Here is an 18394-nt window from a genome sequence, read left to right on the forward strand (position 1 = left end):
TCCCAATCCTCTATACAGAGTCTGGTAAAAGTAACCTGGGAACAAATGTAGTTTGACCTCATTGCTACCAGGACCCCACCTGAAAAAAATAGACCAGCAACCCAATGATGCATTAGTTGGCCCGTGGAAAGCCTTAAAACCTGAAGAGCAGTTCAGAGCTGCTCCACCTGCCCCTGCCATTCCTGATGCCCCACCTGCTCCAGCAGAGGCCTCAGGGATACAGTCCTACTCGGAGTGGGTGCTTGCACAGCCCAGGCATAGGATGCAGGCCAAGACAGCCTCCAGGGAGGGCTGTTGGAGGTGACTGGAGGCTTCATGTTGAACTCACTATTCACTGATCCCCGGAAACAAGCAAAAGGGGATGGCTCTGTTGATGTTGGAACCAAAGGTATTCCAATACATGGTCACTCCCAGAAGTTTTCTGGACCCCTCAGTGCCATTGAATGGTTATGGAGGATCAACTGTTATGGTCAGAAAGGTCCCTTTGACCCTGAAAATTGGGCGTTCTCCCCTATGAGAACACTAGGTTTTTATCTCTTCAATACCAGAGAATATACTGGGCATTGATATCCTAACAATGTCAAACTCTGCAAACCTCTGTCAGTGAATTCTGCTTTCAGTGAGTAATCAAACCAGCACTGAGGGGAAACACCAACTGAGAACCAGTAAGGTACCACCCCCTGTGAAGAGTGGTAACTGTCAAACAATATAAACTGCCTGGGGGCCATAAGGAAATAGGAGAAACTATGGAAGAACTGCACTGAGTGGGCATTGTACATCCTGCCCACAGTGCTTTCAACAGCTCAGAGTTGCTGGAAAAAAGCCAGATGGCTCATGGCAGATGACCATGAACTACAGAGAACTGAACAAGGTAGTGGCCCCATCCACGTGGCTATGCTCAACATTGCCACCATCTTAGATGCCTTGGCCCTGGTCCTAGGAGTGTATCCTACTGTACTGGACTTAGCAAATGTTCTTTTTAGTATACCCCTTGTCACTGAGTCACAAGATCAATTTTCCTTCACAGGGGAGGAACAATGGACTTTTCAAGTGCTTCCCCAAGGCTATCTGCCCAGCCCCACCATATGTCATGGGATGGCAGCCTGAGATGTATCTCTGTTCTCCTTCCCCACATTAGTAAAATGGGCTCATTGTGTTAATGATAAACTGTTAGCATGTGAAGGCTTGCCTCTGCTGCAGGACACTCTGCAGACTTTGTTGGAACATCTATGAGTGAGGGGATGGACAGTGAACCCACAGAAAATTCAAGGCCCAGGCACTGCTGTAAAGTTTTTGGGAGTCATTTGGTTGAGTAAGATCTGAGTTGTCCTAGAAACTGTGATTGATAAAGTACTAGCCTATCCAACCCCCCAAAACATGAAAGAGGTACAAGCCTATGTAGGGATTTGGGGGGCTTTGGAGCACTTTTATTCCTCACCCAGCACAATGCCTCCGTCCCTTATACCACCTGGTAAGGAAAGAGCACATGTAGGACTGGGGATCAGAGCATCAAGTCACCTTTGAGAAGCCAAAAATACCAGTGAAGCAGACTAAAGCTCTGGGCATCTCCCAAGCAGGGCACCATCTGGGTAGATGTGTCTGTGACTCTGGAAGGGCTGGGCTGGGCATTGTGGCAGAGACAACAGAAGGAGAGAGCACCCCTAGGGTGTTTTTTTTTTTTTTTTTTTTTTTTTTTTTTTTGCAGTACGCGGGCCTCTCACTGTGTGGCCTCTCCCATTGCGGAGCACAGGCTCTGGACGCTCAGGCTCAGCGGCCATGGCTCACAGGCCCAGCCGCTCCAGGGCATGTGGGATCTTCCCAGACCGGGGCACGAACCCGTGTCCCCTGCATCGGCAGGCGGACTCTCAACCACTGCGCCACCAGGGAAGCCCACCCCTAGGGTTTTGGTCCCAGCTCTGGAAGGGGCAGATACCCCAAATACCCCATAGAGCAACAGCTCCTAGCAGTGTACACAGCATTCCTCCAGGTAGAGCCTCTCATGAAGGAATTTCCTTCCTGAAGAAGTTCATATCATGGTAAGTTCTTATCATGGTAAGAACTTCCTTTCCTATGAAGGGGTGGTGGGTTGAGAATACATTCCATCCACCCACCTCTGCCATGGCTTATAGTCCCAGGTTAACTGAGTGGCCTACTTGCAGCAGAGGAGCACCGTGTCCACCAGCCACTGTCTCTAGAAACGTGGGTGCTACTAGGCCCTGTGGAGTATGTTGATCCTCCAAACATAGATCCCCCTGTTCTTGTGGAGGCCCGTGCAGCCTGTAGAGAGGGAGTGGGGGAATTCCCGCTGACACCCGCTATACAGATGGTCTATTGGGGGCAACCCATCCACAGGGACTGCAGTTGCTATTCAGCCCAACACTGACACCATCTGGATGGAAACAGGAACAAACCACAGCAGCCAGTGGGCTCAACTCAGTGGTTTGGCTGAAGCTCACTCTTGAGCCCTGGCCGTTAATTCTTTGCATTGACAGTTGGACTGTTCTAAAGGGATTCACTAAATGACTTGGGCAACGGAAAGCCAAGAGGTGACTGATCATGAGTAAGCCATTATGGGGTCAGGATATGGGGAAAGACATTTAGGTTTGCCTGCCAGAGCCTGAGGTAGTCTCACTGCCTTCTGTGTCCCAGCTGATAAGGCACTGACATGACCTAGCTCCCTACAAGCTCTAGCAACTGACCCTTCAGTAGGTACAGCAGATTGCGTGTATAGAGAGTGGCCACCATAGTGCCTGGGTGGGATGGCATATTGCCAAGGATGCTGGATTGCCCTCGAAATACAGTGACTTCATTATTGCAGTAACAGCATGTCCTATGTGTTCTAAGTAATGCCCAAGGTATTGTTGCTAAAGGATGCCAAGGGCCATCCACTTGGAGTTCCCATCTGGTGAGGGATTGGACAATTGTTTATATTGGCCTCTTCCCTCTGAGTGAGGGTTCCAAATATGCCTTGTTTTGTTTGGGCACTGCATCTGGCCTTACCCAGGCTTTCCCCTGTCACCATGCAAACCAGGCTGCTACTGTTAGGGGATTAGAGAAGCTGAGTACCATGTACAGATACCCTTACCCTTGCTGAATAGACAGTTATGGGCGGGGTACCATTTCAAAGGTCATGATATGTAAGACTGGGCAAAAAACCATGACATTGGATGGAGGTTCCATCTCCCCTAGAACCTGTAAGCAGCAGAATTGGTAGAAAGGAAAAATAGGATATTAAAGCAGCAGATTAAATTACTAACAGGTAAAACCACTTTGGCTGGGAGGACTAAAGTACTGTCCCAGGCTTTAATACATTTGAATGATTAACAAGTAGGGCCTGTTGCACCATATGCTGGACTGGGTACCCTTGCTGAGACACCCAGCACCGTAAAGGTATGGAAGTCATGGGAGACAGCCATTGCCCTGACTCTCAGTGTGAACCCATGTGCTATGCTGCGCAGAACACCAAGCCCCAGCACACCTGGGAAAGGCATTACCTACGGGAATTTGCAATAGGACATCTCACCGGGATGGGTGAGTTACTTGCTCCCTCCGGGTGAGGGAGAACTACTGTCTCCACTAGGACCCATTGTTTTACTGCAACCTGGACCCGTTGAAATGCACTGTACCTGAATGGAACACACAGCACGGAAAGAGGGAGAAGGTGGGGGTCCTGATCTGGCATATCCCACCCCAGTCTATCTCCTCATGCCTCTCAGTGCTGCACCCCCCCCCCCCCGGCCAGTGTGTGTGGTATACACAACCAGGTCAGATTCCTAAAGCTGCTGCCATATTAACCTCTAAGGGTCAGGCCACAGATGTAATTTTTATACAAGGGGAAGACCTTCCATGTAAGTTCCTACTAAATATCTGTATTTTCCACCTTAGACTTCTGCTGCTCTGTGGTGTCTGGTCAAGGGATGGGCACATGATGGAAATACCTTTCTACAGTGGGCCCACATGTGTGCCTGGTAACGCAATCGATCCAGCTGATGGGTATGCGGGCAGCTGCTCCTCTCTAGCTCATCAGGATTGCCATGACTGGCATCATCACTCCAGGGAGGGGATTGGAAGGCCCTATAGCAGTATATTGAAAGAGAACAAACTAGGACTAGTGGTCTTTTTTTTTTTTTCTTTTGGCTGCACCATGCAACTTGCGGGATCTTAGTTCTCTGGCCAGGGATTGAACCCGTCAGTGAAAGTGCAGAGTCCTAACCACTGGACCAACAGGGAATTCTCAGGACTAGTGGTCTTAATTCACCTGATATTACCAATACTGATCCTGAAGGCTTACCTGTGGCATACGCTACCAATAACACTGGGCATGGGTATTCTTTTTCTGTCAAATTACACAAGGAACCCATCAAACTGCTGACTGGAAAGGTCCCTGTAACACCACCATCAGAGCCACGGGTGGCTACACTCAGATTTGGGATGGGTTCATGTCGTTCACCTGGGGTTATGAACATTTGAACCCAGGTACCTCTATGCTGGGAAGAGAAAAATCCCTCTAAACAGAACCAACCCAATGACACCAGAGATACGGGATGGATATCACCGGAACTGTGTAGTCATTCTGTCATATTAAAGGATGGTGATGGGTTTGGCACTGATTGGCCACACCTCCCAGGTGTTTATGGGGTATCCCCAAATAGGTAGCCATGGTTTTCACCTGGGAGGTTGTGGCGTTGCACCCTGGGTTTTCCCTAGAATAGGGGAGAATCTGCCCACGGTAACAAAAATTGCCAATCTCCTTCTCCGCAAGGCCAGATGATCACATTCTGTTTTCCACTGGTACAGTCATTTGGCCGCTGGTTCTTGTCCTCCACTGGCCTGGAGGACATTATACCACGCACCGATGCCCTTACTAAATTCACCCAGCAAAACTTAATGGCAGCTGGCAAAGCCTATCTTTACTGAACACGGAAATTCTCTTGACATTTGGACATGATGCCAAGAGTACAATGGCCTTGGACATTATTACGGCCTTGCAAAGAGGCACCTGTACCGTTATCCACAGTGTTGTGTGTTGATACCTGATGAGTCTGCTAAGGTATCATCTTTATTAAATCACATGAAGACAGAAGTGAACGTCTTGAGTGATCTGACCCTCAGCCCAGGGGATTTAATAAATCAGTGGTTTAGACCAGGAAGCTCTTGGTGGAAAAAAATCGTTACTTATTTTGGGAATCATTATTTTGATCTGTGTTTTCTCTTGCATGTGCCTCTGTTGCTGGTATGGTCTCTGCCTCCAGGACCGCCCGATAACCACCTAATGACCCACCTCCAAGCTAGTGGAACCCCTGGCTGACTGCTCAGGGCACACTGCCGAAGACGGGGGCTGTGAGATGGGAAGAGCCGGTCACGAGGGCTGGAGTGTTTCAGGAGGTCATGCAGAGGACAAGACCGCTGGCTGACCTGGGAGCTGGATCCGGGGAATCAGAGGCTGCTCACCCCCGCGCTCCCAGCCCGCCTTGGAATGTACCTTCTACCTACCCTTCCTACAGCCAGAGCCGTGTTCAAGGATGCAGCCTTGAGAGAGCAAGGTGTTGTTGAGACAGTTTCGACCATGTACATGACTGAACCCAGGTAAGGCTTTAGTATAAACTTTTAAGACTCTGATGGCGGGTGAGGAGATCTACTTTTGCAGAGGCCCACGACAAGCCTCGTAAATTCCTTTGCTTCCCGGCCCCCCCCCCCCCCAACGCCATTGCTTATTAAACCTACCACCTACCAATCTGGAGTGGCCTAGCTCTTTCTTTGTCCTCTCCCTGCCCTCCCTGTTTGAGGGTCAGTTTCAGATTTCACCGGCGAAGCTCCCAGGTATTTGAACCAATGCACCATTGCTCTAGCAAGCTCTGAATGAATAGCTTTTACATTTCTCCTTTGGTTGGTCTTGGTTAATTTCCTCAACCATGCGTTTCATTCATACTTTTTAGAAATCTCTTTGGAATAAGTTGCAAAGCAAAATAAATACTTATTAGCTATGATACTTTCTATATAATACATATTATTTTACATCTTTATTGGAGTATAACTGCTTTACAATGGTGTGTTAGTTTCTGCTTTATAACAAAGTGAACCAGTTATACGTATACATATGTTCCCATATCTCTTCCCTCTTGCGTCTCCCTCCCTCCCACCCTCCTTATCCCAACCCTCCAGGCGGTCACAAAGCACCGAGCTGATCTCCGTGTGCTATGTGGCTGCTTCCCACTAGCTATCTACCTTACGTTTGGTAGTGTATATATGTCCATGCCTCTCTCTCGCTTTGTCACAGCTTACACTTCCTCCTCCCCATATCCTCAAGTCCATTCTCTAGTAGGTCTGTGTCTTTATTCCTGTCTTACTCCTAGGTTCTTCATGACATTTTTTTTCTCAAATTCCATATATTTGTGTTAGCATACGGTATTTGTCTTTCTCTTTCTCACTTACTTCACTATGTATGACAGACTCTAGGTCTATCCACCTCATTACAAATAGCTCAATTTCGTTTCTTTTTATGGCTGAGTAATATTCCATTGTATATATGTGCCACATCTTCTTTATCCATTCATCCGATGATGGACACTTAGGTTGTTTCCATCTCTGGGCTATTGTAAATAGAGCTGCAATGAACATTTTGGTACATGACTCTTTTTGAATTGTGGTTTTTCTCAGGGTATATGCCCAGTAGTGGGATTGCTGGGTCATATGGTAGTTCTATTTGTAGTTTTTTTTTTTTTTTTTAAACATTCTCTTGAGCTGTATCAATTATATGACCCTCATCTCTCCTGCATATCTTCAGGAAAAGGAGACATTTTTTCCATCACTTGTACAGAATATCTAAATAGGTAGCGTTCATGCCCAGGAATAATACATTTTCTCCTCACTGATAGCAACTGGGCTGAGCCACTCTGTAAGTTAACTCCCAGCGTTCAGTTTTAAATGACATGAATTGTAGGATGGCAAGATTTTTTAAATTAAAAAATATTTATATTTGAAGGTCAGTAGACAATAGTGGTGTATCAATAATAATTTCCTGATTTTAACCCTTGTACTGTGGTTATGCAAGATTGCTAACATTTACGGAATATGGGTGAAGAGTATATAGAAATTCTTTGTGCTATTCAAAAAAATTCTTGTGTGTCGAAAACTGTTTCAAAAATTAAAAGTTAAAAAATGAGTAATTTAAAATTTAGGTATAATATGATAAAAATTCGTGTATTTACCATGAATGTCAACATTCTGCCTTATTTGCCTCATTTTTTTTTTTAACATCTTTATTGGAGTATAATTGCTTTACAATGGTATGTTAGTTTCAGCTTCACAACAAAATGATTCAGTTATATATATACATATATTCCCATATCTCTTCCCGCTTGCGTCTCCCTCCCTCCCACCCTCCCTATCCCACCCCTCCAGGCGGTCACAAAGCACCGAGCTGATCTCCCTGTGCTATGCAGCTGCTTCCCACTAGCTAACTACCTTACTTTTGGTAGTGTATATATGTCCATGCCTCTTTATCGCTTTGTCACCGTTTACCCTTCCCCCTCCCCATAGCCTCAAGTCCATTCTCTAGTACGTCTGTGTCTTTATTCCTGTTTCACCCCTAGGTTTTTCATGACATTTTTTTTTTAATTCCATATATATGTGTTAGCACACGGTATTTGTCTCTCTCTTTCTGACTTACTTCACTCTGTATGACAGACTCTAGGTCTATCCACCTCATTACAAATAGCTCAATTTCGTCTCTTTTTATGGCTGAGTAATATTGCATTGTATATATGTGCCACATCTTCTTTATCCATTCATCCGATGATGGACACTTAGGTTGTTTCCATCTCTGGGCTATTGTAAATAGAGCTGCAATGAACATTTTGGTACATGACTCTTTTTGAATTATGGTTTTCTCAGGGTATATGCCCAGTAGTGGGATTGCTGGGTCATATGGTAGTTCTATTTGTAGCTTTTTAAGGAACCTCCATACTGTTCTCCACAGTGGCTGTATCAATTTACATTCCCACCAACAGTGCAAGAGGGCTCCCTTTTCTCCACACCCTCTCCAGCATTCATTGTTTCTAGATTTTTTGATGATGGCCATTCTGACTGGTGTGAGATGATATCTCATTGTAGTTTTGATTTGCATTTCTCTAATGGTTAATGATGTTGAGCATTCTTTCATGTGTTTGTTGGCAGTCTGTATATCTTCTTTGGAGAAATGTCTATTTAGGTCTTCTGCCCAGTTTTAGATTGGGTTGTTTGTTTTTTTGTTATTAAGCTGCATGAGCTGCTTATAAATTTTGGAGATTAATCCTTTGTCAGTTGCTTCATTTGCAAATATTTTCTCCCATTGTGAGGGCTGTCTTTTGGTCTTGTTATGGTTTCCTTTGCTGTGCAAAAGCTTTTAAGTTTCATTAGGTCCCATTAATTTATTTTTGTTTTTATTTCAATTTCTCTAGGAGGTGGGTCAAAAAGGATCTTGCTGTGATTTATGTCATAGAGTGTTCTGCCTATGTTTTCCTCTAAGAGTTTGATAGTTTCTGGCCTTACATTTAGGTCTTTAATCCATTTTGAGCTTATTTTTGTGGATGGTGTTAGGGAGTGACCTAATCACATACGTTTTTATGTACCTGTCCAGTTTTCCCAGCATCACTTATTGAAGAGGCTGTTCTTTCTCCATTGTACATTCCCGCCTCCTTTATCAAAGATAAGGTGACCATATGTGCGTGGGTTTATCTCTGGGCTTTCTATCCTGTTCCATTGATCTATCTTTCTGTTTTTGTGCCAGTACCATACTGTCTTGATTACTGTAGTTTGTAGTATAGTCTATAGTCAGGGAGCCTGATTCCTCCAGCTCCGTTTTTCGTTCTCAAGATTGCGTTGCCTATTCGGGGTCTTTTGTGTTTCCATACAAATTGTGAAATTTTTTGTTCTAGTTCTGTGAAAAATACCAGTGGTAGTTTGATAGGGATTGCATTGAATCTGTAGATTGCTTTGGGTAGTAGAATAATTTTCACAATGTTGAGTCTTCCAATCCAAGAACATGGTATATCTCTCCATCTATTTGCATCATCTTTAATTTCTTTCATCAGTGTCTTATAATTTTCTGCATATAGGTCTTTTGTCTCCTTAGGTAGGTTTATACCTAGATATTTTATTCTTTTTGTTGCAGTGGTAAATGCGAGTGTTTTCTTGATTTCACTTTCAGATTTTTCATCATTAGTGTATAGGAATGCCAGAGATTTCTGTGCATTAATTTTGTATCCTGCTACTTTACCAAATTCATTGATTAGCTTTAGTAGTTTTTCTGGTAACATCTTTAGGATTCTCTATGTAGAGTATCATGTCATCTGCACACAGTGACAGCTTTACTTCTTTTCCAATTTGGATTCCTTTTATTTCCTTTTCTTCTCTGATTGCTGTGGCTAAAACTTCCAAAACTATGTTGAATAAGAGTGGTGAGAGTGGGCAACCTTGTCTTGTTCCTGATCTTAGTGGAAATGCTTTCAGTTTTTCACCATTGAGGACGATGTTGGCTGTGGGTTTGTCATATATGGCCTTTATTATGTTGAGGAAAGTTCCCTCTATGCCTACTTTCTGGAGGGTTTTTATCAGAAATGGGTGTTGAATTTTGTTGAAAGCTTTCTCTGCATCTATTGAGATGATCATATGGTTTTTCTCCTTCAATTTGTTAATATGGTGTATCACATTGATTTGCGTGTATTGAAGAATCCTTGCATTCCTGGGCTAAACCCCACGTGATCATGGAGTATGATCCGTTTAATGTGCTGTTGGATTCTCTTTGCTAGTATTTTGTGGAGGATTTTTGCATCTATGTTCATCAGTGATATTGGCCTGTAGTTTTCTTTCTTTTTGACATCCTTGTATGGTTTTGGTATCAGGGTGATGGTGGCCTCGTAGAATGAGTTTGGGAGTGTTCCTCCCTCTGCTATATTTTGGAAGAGTTTGAGAAGGATAGGTGTTAGCTCTTCTCTAAATGTCTAATAGAATTCGCCTGTGAAGCCATCTGGTTCTGGGCTTTTGTTTGTTGGAAGATTTTTAATCACAGTTTCAATTTCAGTGCTTGTGATTGGTCTGTTCATATTTTCTATTTCTTTCTGATTCAGTCTTGGTAGGTTGTGCATTTCTAAGAATTTGTCCATTTCTTCCAGGTTGTACATTTAATTGGCATAGAGTTGCCTGTAGTAATCTCTCATGATCTTTTGTATTTCTGCAGTGTCAGTTGTTACTTCTCCTTTTTCATTTCTAACCCTACTAATTTGAGTCTTCTCCCTTTTTTTCTGGACGAGTCTGGCTAATGGTTCATCAATTTTGTTCATCTTCTCAAAGAACCAGATTTTAGTTTTATTGATCTTTGCTATCGTTTCCTTCATTTCTTTTTCATTTATTTCAGATCTGATTTCTAGGATGTCTTTCCTTCTGCTAACTTTAGGGTTTTTTTGTTCTTCTTTCTCTGACTGCTTTAAGTGCAAGGTTAGGTTGTTTATTCGAGATGTTTCCTGTTTCTTAAGGTAGGATTGTATTGCTATAAATTTCCCTCTTAGAACTGCTTTTGCTGCATCCCATAGATTTTGGGTCATCGTGTCTCCATTGTCATTTGTTTCTAGGTATTTTTTGATTTCCTCTTTGATTTCTTCAGTGATCACTTCGTTATTAAGTAGTGTATTGTTTAGCCTCCATGTGTTTGTATTTTTTACAGATCTTCTCCTGTAATTGATATCTAGTCTCATAGCATTGTGGTCAGAAAAGATACTTGATACAATTTCAATTTTCTTAAATTTACCAAGGCTTGATTTGTGACCCAAGATATGATCTTTGCTGGAGAATGTTCCATGAGCACTTGAGAAAAATGTGTATTCTGTTGTTTTTGGATGGAATGTCCTATAAATATCAACTAAGTCCATCTTGTTTAATGTATCATTTAAAGCTTGTGTTTCCTTATTTATTTTCATTTTGGATGATCTGTCCATTGGTGAAAGTGGGGTGTTAAAGCCCCCTACTATGTTTGTGTTACTGTCGATTTCCCTTTTTATGGCTGTTAGTATTTTCCTTATGTATTGAGGTGCTCCTATGTTGGGTGTATAAATATTTACAATTGTTATATCTTCTTGGATTGATCCCTTGATCATTATGTAGTGTCCTTCTTTGTCTCTTCTAATAATCTTTATTTTAAAGTCTATTTTGTCTGAGATATGATATGAGAATTGCTACTCCAGCTTTCTTTTGGTTTCCATTTGCATGAATTAACTTTTTCCATCCCCTTACTTTTAGTCTGTATGTGTCTCTAGGGCTGAAGTGGGTCTCTTGTAGACAGCAAATATAGGGGTCTTGTTTTTGTATCCATTCAGCCAATCTGTGTCTTTTGGTGGGAGCATTTAGTCCATTTACATTTAAGGTAATTATGGATATGTATGTTCCTATTCCCATTTTCTTAATTGTTTTGGGTTCGTTATTGTAGGTCTTTTCCTTCTCTTGTGTTTCTTGCCTAGAGAAGTTCCTTTAGCAGTTGTTGTAAAGCTGGTTTGGTGGTGCTGAACTCTCTCAGCTTTTGCTTGTCTGTAAAGGTTTTAATCTCTCCATCAAATCTGAATGAGATCCTTGCTGGGTAGAGTAATCTTGGTTGCAGGTTTTTCTCTTTCATCACTTTAAATATGTCCTGCCAGTCCCTTCTGGCTTGCAGAGTTTCTGCTGAAAGATGAGCTGTTAACCTTATGGGGATTCCCTTGTGTGTTATTTCTTGTTTTTCCCTTGCTGCTTTTAATATGTTTTCTTTGTATTTAATTTTTGACAGTTTGATTAATATGTGTCTTGGTATATTTCTCCTTGGATTTATCCTGTATGGGACTCTCTGTGCTTCCTGGATTTGATTAACTATTTCCTTTCCCATATTAGGGAAGTTTTCAACTATAATCTCTTCAAATATTTTCTCAGTCCCTTTCTTTTTCTCTTCTTCTTCTGGAATCCCTATAATTCGAATGTTGGTGCGTTTAATGTTGCCCCAGAGGTCTCTGAGACTGTCCTCAGTTCTTTTCATTCTTTTTTCTTTATTCTGCTCTGCAGCAGTTATTTCCACTATTTTATCTTCCAGGTCACTTATCCTTTCTTCTGCCTCAGTTATTCTGCTATTGATCCCATCTAGAGTATTTTATATTTCATTTATTGTGTTGTTCATCATTGCTTGTTTCATCTTTAGTTCTTCTAGGTCCTTGTTAACTGTTTCTTGCATTCTCTCTATTCTATTTCCAAGATTTTGAATCATCTTTACTATCATTATTCTGAATTCTTTTTCAGGTAGACTGCCTATTTCCTCTTCATTTGTTAGGTCTGGTGGGTTTTTATCTTGCTCCTTCATCTGCTGTGTGTTTTTCTGTCTTCTCATTTTGCTTATCTTACTGTGTTTGGGGTCTCGTTTTTGCAGGCTGCAGGTTCATAGTTCCCATTGTTTTTGGTGTCTGTCCCCAGTGGCTAAAGTTGGTTCAGTGGGTTGTGTAGGCTTCCTGGTGGAGGGGACTAGTGCCTGTGTTCTGGTGGATGAGGCTGGATCTTGTCTTTCTGGTGGGCAGATCCATGTCTGGTGGTGTGTTTTGGGGTGTCTGTGGACTTGTTATGATTTTAGGCAGCCTCTCTGCTAATGGGTGGCGTTGTGTTCCTGTCTTTCTAGTTGTTTGGCATAGGGTGTCCAGCACTGTAGCTTGCTGGTCGTTGAGTGAAGCTGGATGCTGGTGTTGAGATGGAGATCTCTGGGAGATTTTTGCAATTTGATATTATGTGGCTCTAGGAGGTCTCTTGTGGCCCAGTGTCCTGAAGTTGGCTCTCCCACCTCAGAGGCACAGCACTGACTCCTGGCTGCAGCACCAAGAGCCTTTCATCCACACGGCTCAGAATAAAAGGGAGAAAAAGTAGAAAGAGGAATTAGTACAAGTAGAAAGAAAGAAAGAAAGAAAGGAGGGAGGGAGGGAGGAAGGAAGGGAGGATGGAAGAAAGGAAAAAAAGTAAGAAAGAAGATAAAGTAAAATAAAATAAAGTAAGATAAAATATAATAAAGTTATTAAAATAATTATTAAGAGGGAAAAAAGAAAAAATATTAAAAAAAGCAAAAAACCAACAAAACAAACGGACGGCTAGAACTCTAGGACAAATGGTGGAAGCAAAGCTATACAGACAAAATCTCACACAGAAGCATACACATACACACTCACAAAAAGAGGAAAAGGGGAAAAAATCATAAATATTGCTCCCAAAGTCCACCTCCTTAATTTGGGATGATTCATTGTCTATTCATGTATTCCACAGTTGCAGGGTACATCAGGTTGATTGTGGAGCTTTAATCTGCTGCTTCTGAGGCTGCTGGGAGAGATTTCCCTTTCTCTTCTGTGTTCTCACAGCTCCCAGGGGCTCAGCTTTGGATTTGGCCCCGCCTCTGCGTGTAGGTCGGTGGAGGGCGTCTGTTCTTCGCTCAGACAGGACGGGGTTAAAGGAGCCGCTGATTCGGGAGCTCTGGCGCACTCAGGCTGGGGGGAGGGAGGGGCACGGAGTGAGGGGCGGGCCTGCGGCGGCAGAGGCCAGCGTAACGTTGCTCCAGCCTGAGGCGCGCCGTGCGTTCTCCCGGGGAAGTTTTCCCTGGGTCCCGGGACCCTGGCAGTGGCGGGCTGCACAGACTCCCCGGAAGGCGGGTGTGGAGAGTGACCTGTGCTCGCACACAGGCTTCTTGGGGGCGGCAGCAGCAGCCTTAGCGTCTCATGCCCATCTCTGGGGTCCGCGTTGTTAGCCAAGGCTCGCGCCCATCTCTGGAGCTCCTTTAAGCAGGGCTCTTAATCCCCTCTCCTCGCGCACCAGGAAACAAAGAGGTAAGAAAAAGCCTCTCGCCTCTTCGACAGGTGTAGACTTTTCCCCGGACTCCCTCCCGGCTAGCCGTGGCGCACTAACCCCCTGCAGGCTGTGTTCACGCCGCCAACCCCAGTCCTCTCCCTGCGCTCCGACCGAAGCCCGAGCCTCAACTCCAGGCCCCACCCGCCCCGGCGGGTGAGCAGACAAGCCTCTCGGGCTGTTGAGTGCTGGTCGGCCCTGGTCCTCTGTGTGGGAATCTCCCCGCTTTGTCCTCCGCACCCCTGTTGCTGTGCTCTCCTCCGCTGCTCTGAAGCTCTCCCCCTCCGCCACCCGCAGTCTCCGCTCGCGAAGGGGCTTCCTAGTGTGTGGAAACTTTTCTCCTTCACAGCTCCCTCCCACTGGTGCAGGTCCCATCCCTATTCTTTTGTCTCTGTTGTTTGTTTTTTCCTTTGCCCTGCCCAGGTACGTGGGGGGGTTTCTTGCATTTTGGGAGGTCTGAGGTCTTCTGCCAGCGTTCAGTAGGTGTTCTCCAGGAGTTGTTCCGCCTGTAGATGTATTTCTGGTGTATCTGTGGAGAGGAAGGTGATCTCCGCGTCTTACTCTTCCGCCATCTTCCCGGAAGCCTCTATGTATTTTTTATTTCTTTAAGTTCTCTATTGAGGTTTTGAAATTCTCTCTGATGCAGGTAGTACAAAAATCGTATTTGACGCAAATCGGTTAACCCTAAAGATGACAGAAAAATCAATGTGAGGTAGCTGTAAATAAACCTACCATTCTCTAAGCTCTTGAAAAGCCTGAAATAGCACAAACCTTCTGCATTTTAAATGAAAGTATTTACACACTGGTTTTAATTGTAAAGAAAATGAGGAAATTCAAGTATTAAAAGCCTGGGAGTATGAAAATGAAGTGTTTTGTCTAAAAGACCTTTTTTAGTTTAAGAAAGATCTTCAGAAATTTCATAAAGTTTTAAATTTGCAGCATCCTTTGTCAATAGCCCTCCACACACACAAACACACACATACACCACCATTACCACCACCACCAAAATGGAATAGAGAGTAAATGCCCCAGGTTAGCTAAACCTGGAGCAATTAAAATATCATTATATTCTACATAGATTAATGTTCACATTAATACTTTACACAGTGAGATTTGGGAACTGAGCCTTGCCCTCAACTGCTCAAAAATGGGCTGGTGCAAATGGACTTGGACCATGGAGTGGGAATTGGGGGTAGGGGCTGGAATATGTGGAGATATCATATTTGATTTTCTGTTAATAATTAAGTTCCTAGTTCAGTGGTGGGAACCTGAGGCACAATTTAGGAGTAAGTGGTGACATTTCTCTCTGGGAATGCTGTAAAGGAAATTGATAATTTGATAAACTGATAATTTTTGTAGAAGGCCACAAAATGATCTTTTGTCTCTTCTAATTCCAATCCTGAGGTATTCTGATTTGCTCTCATTTCTGGATTTCCAGTCACGTCTTCTTTGCTACTAGTGCTTCTATAATTTTTAGAATTGAAACACATTTAAGCATAACTACATGTGTATTCAAAGACATTATTAATACAGGCTAAATTTTTTTCCTTCCCAGAATAGTGCTTGTAAAAAAAGCAAAACTCAACATGCAGAGTGGAAAGAAGCCAGACTGTGCATTCCACCTGCACATGATGATTAGTATATCGTTCTGGGGTTGGTTCACCTTGTGTCTGTGTGTGACCAAAGTCAAAGGCTCTGTACACCCTGTTTGCAACATCTTTTAAATTGGTGTAAAAATATGTATCTCCCAAAGGGTTTGGTGAGAGTTAACTGTAAAGCACATAGAATAGCTCAAAGCAAACAGTAGCAGAGAAATCTAATTTCTTCCTCTCTTTCTCCACCCATTGTTTGGTCTACAAATTCCAGGCTAACTCTCAAACTAGGTCTGTTGAGTTCCAAATATGAGATGTCTCCCAGGGTTGTAATTAGGCCCTCACGACCATTTATACTTTGGGAAACTCAGTTACCTTTTGTGGTTTGGTTCTTTTTTTTTTTTTCCACTGACCGGCAGGATTGAAAGGAGATGGCGGCACTTGGTTGTATGACTCATATCCCTAACTAACCCGTTGGCCAAAATATAAGCTTGTTCATGAGTTATTCTGAGACCCCTGTCCCTCCAGGACACACTTCCTGTCACGGTTATGAAACTTAGTAGCTATGAGTTTCTAGCTTTCTTCTGTGATAAAGCTAATTAAGCAACAACAGTAGAGAAAGCAGTCTTTTTAAATTTTTTGGCTGTTTTGGGTCTTCGTTGCTGCGCTGCGTGCAGGCTTTCTCTAGTTGCGGCAAGTGGGGGCTACTCTTCATTGCAGTGCGCGGGCTTCTCACTGCAGTGGCTTCTCTTGTTGCAGAGTATGGGCTCTAGGTACGCGGGCTTCAGTAGTTGTGGCTCGTGGGCTCTAGAGTGCAGGCTCAGTAGTTGTGGCGCATGGGCTTAGTTGCTCCTCGTCATGTGGGATCTTCTCAGACCAGGGCTTGAACCCATGTCCCCTGCGTTGGCAGGCGGATTCTTAACCACTGTGCCACCAGGAAGCCCCAAAGCAGTCTGTATTTATTTATTTTTTTCAGAAGTTATCTGTTAATTAAAACCATTCCCATTTTCTAGGTAAATGAGTTGAACCTGTTGATGAACGTGTGCACCTGCTTTTAAAGGTGTGGGAATTACCGTCTAAAGCACTTGCTCCAGTTGCTGTTAAAGCAGAGCTACTTATCTGCTTTATCACAACATGAAGTTGAGTACACTCCAGCTAGCACAGGCACTTTCAATGGAGGGTTTCAGTTTGAATCATGACTCCCCCAGGCTCAATTCTTTTGGTATTAGCAGCTTAAATGTGCACAGCACAGAGAGAGGCTTTGTTTGGGGCTTGGAAAAGAGTAAATCATTCAGCATCTTTAAAATGTCTGGAATAGTTGAATAAAGGCAACTGTACTGCAACTTGCTAATGTAAAATATTAGATGCACCCTAAGTAACAACAGCTCCGAGAGACTCTAATTGTCCCTCTTCAATTTTGTTGCTAACACCTGGCAACATTGGGAGCTATAAAGAGAGTAGCTGGGAGGGAGAAGGAAAGCCTAAGAGATTTCCTGTTCCTGTCTTAATACATAGAATGAGAAGAAACAAGGGGAAAAAATCGCATCTGGAAAAGAATTAGGGGTCCGTTCTATAGAAGCATGGCTGCTGCAGGGTACTGTAGTTAAAACACCCTGAATTTTAGTTGGATTTGCAAGACTCCTCATAATTATGGGTGAAGCTACAGGAAGCTGCTTAATCTTTCCAGGTATAAACCCAATTGTAAATCCCCAGGACTCTAGGCTCTGAAACTAAGGGTCAGGAACACTGTCTCTTCTATTAGGTTTTTTCATCCCCAGCTATCCAGTATTGGAGAAGGCAGAGGGGCAGGCAAAGAGGGGAGTGGTAGAGTGAAGAGGGGAGGTTGAAGGTTCCCGGATGGTCTGGATTCGGTCCTGGGAAAGGGTCTAATTAGTAGTGTCAGCAAAGCAACCTACGGCCAGAGAGCATTCTAGAAACCAGTAACTAGACTGTTCAACTTATCAGCAAGGTAGATAGAAATAGAACCTCTGCCTGTGTCTCAATATGGATTGACTTTTTAAAAAGCTATTTCTCTTTGAGAGCTCTAGGATTATATGGGGGCAGAAAGCATCACTTTTGGTAGCCTAATAATCTGTTAGCAGGTGTGAGGTAGTAAAGAGCATAAACTGAGAAGGCTAAGCAGACTGGGTTCCAGTCTCAGCCCTGCTTCCACTAGCCTCATGGTCTCAGACATGAGACCTAGGTTTCCCAAGCCTTCGTTTCCAAAATCTCCCATCTCATAAATATACTGCGAGAATGAAATGAGATGATCCCTGTCAAGAGCCTAGTAGAATACTGACAGTTATCTTTAGTTTCTTCCCTTCCCCTGGAATACAAAGAGACACTTATGTATCAGATAAATTTATTTAAATATTTCTTATTTTATTTAATAATAAATATATTTATTTAAATATCAATATTTTATAACATACAATATATAAATATTAATATAAATATACACAATATTTATTAAATAAATATGTTTATATTTTAAAATATATTTAGATATTTAAATAAGTATAAATATATTTATTATTATTGCGCTATTATTATGCTAGAAGGAAAAATATTACAGTGCTCTCTTCATCAGGGAACACTCTTGCAACCTCGAATTTAAGAGTAAGCATGCACAGGTCTAAAACATTCTCTATAGTCAGGTTTCTAATCCCTGTTTTGTACCAAAGGAGTCTAAGAGATTTGAACGTTATATCCAGCTATTTTAATGGATTTTCTAAGAGTGTGAATTGACTTATAATACAGACAGCCCCATCTTTTCATGCTAGAGTTGAAAAGGTCAACATTTTTTCCTGAGGATTATAGGATTACCTTTAATACTGTATTTCATAACCTGTTATAAGACCTAAGGAACTCAATAAATGCTAAATAATATCTAATATGAATTTTTTTCTTTTTTTAACATAAGCATATTAAACTGT

This window comes from Delphinus delphis, chromosome 4 (assembly GCF_949987515.2).
Source record: "Delphinus delphis chromosome 4, mDelDel1.2, whole genome shotgun sequence".
NCBI classification, from domain to species: Eukaryota; Metazoa; Chordata; class Mammalia; order Artiodactyla; family Delphinidae; genus Delphinus; species Delphinus delphis.